Here is a 603-nt window from a genome sequence, read left to right as displayed (position 1 = left end):
GAAAGGCATGGATTCTATAAACCATTTGACTAAAGCAGAGTTATGAATATTAGTGGCATACTTCTCAGTAAATATAGCAATCATTTTATCTCTTTGTTTAGTCACGAATATATTCCCACCCCCCCCAAAAAAAAAGAAATCGAGATTTCTTCATCCCATCATGACAAACCAATCGCATTATTTACATTGTAAAGGTATTTGGTTATCGCTTCGCATTCAGACCTTATTTCCCCCTAACAGTCGTCTAGACCTCCCCATCTACGTCTTTTTTCAAAACACCTTCAAAACAACATTTTTTTCTCCCCCAGCAAAGTCATCCACATCTTTTATCTTCCAACAAAGTCATCCACACATTCCCATCCACTTTCTATCCACCAGCAAAGTCACCCACATCTTTTTTACCCATCCAGAGCGCTTTCTCTCCCCCCCCCCCCAAATAGGTCATCTACACCTTCTCATCTAAACTTTTTTTTTTTCAAAACACTTTCTCTCCTCAAAACACTTTTCTTCCCAACAAGATCATCCCCACCTTCCCCACCCACTCTCTCTCCCCCAGCAGAGTCACCCTTCCCCTTCCCCATCCACACCCACTCGAGTTCACCT

General features: G+C 42.0%; 1 protein-coding gene across 1 annotated transcript in view; it reads left to right on the top strand.

Annotated features, from left to right (window-relative positions):
• Positions 1-603, top strand: part of LOC119593824 (tubulin alpha-1A chain-like) — a gene marked incomplete at its 3' end in the record, with an annotated part of 18,651 nt that overhangs the window by 13,727 nt on the left and 4,321 nt on the right.

Source organism: Penaeus monodon, chromosome 32 (assembly GCF_015228065.2).
Source record: "Penaeus monodon isolate SGIC_2016 chromosome 32, NSTDA_Pmon_1, whole genome shotgun sequence".
Taxonomy (NCBI): domain Eukaryota; kingdom Metazoa; phylum Arthropoda; class Malacostraca; order Decapoda; family Penaeidae; genus Penaeus; species Penaeus monodon.
This window is presented reverse-complemented; position numbering and strand designations above follow the sequence as displayed.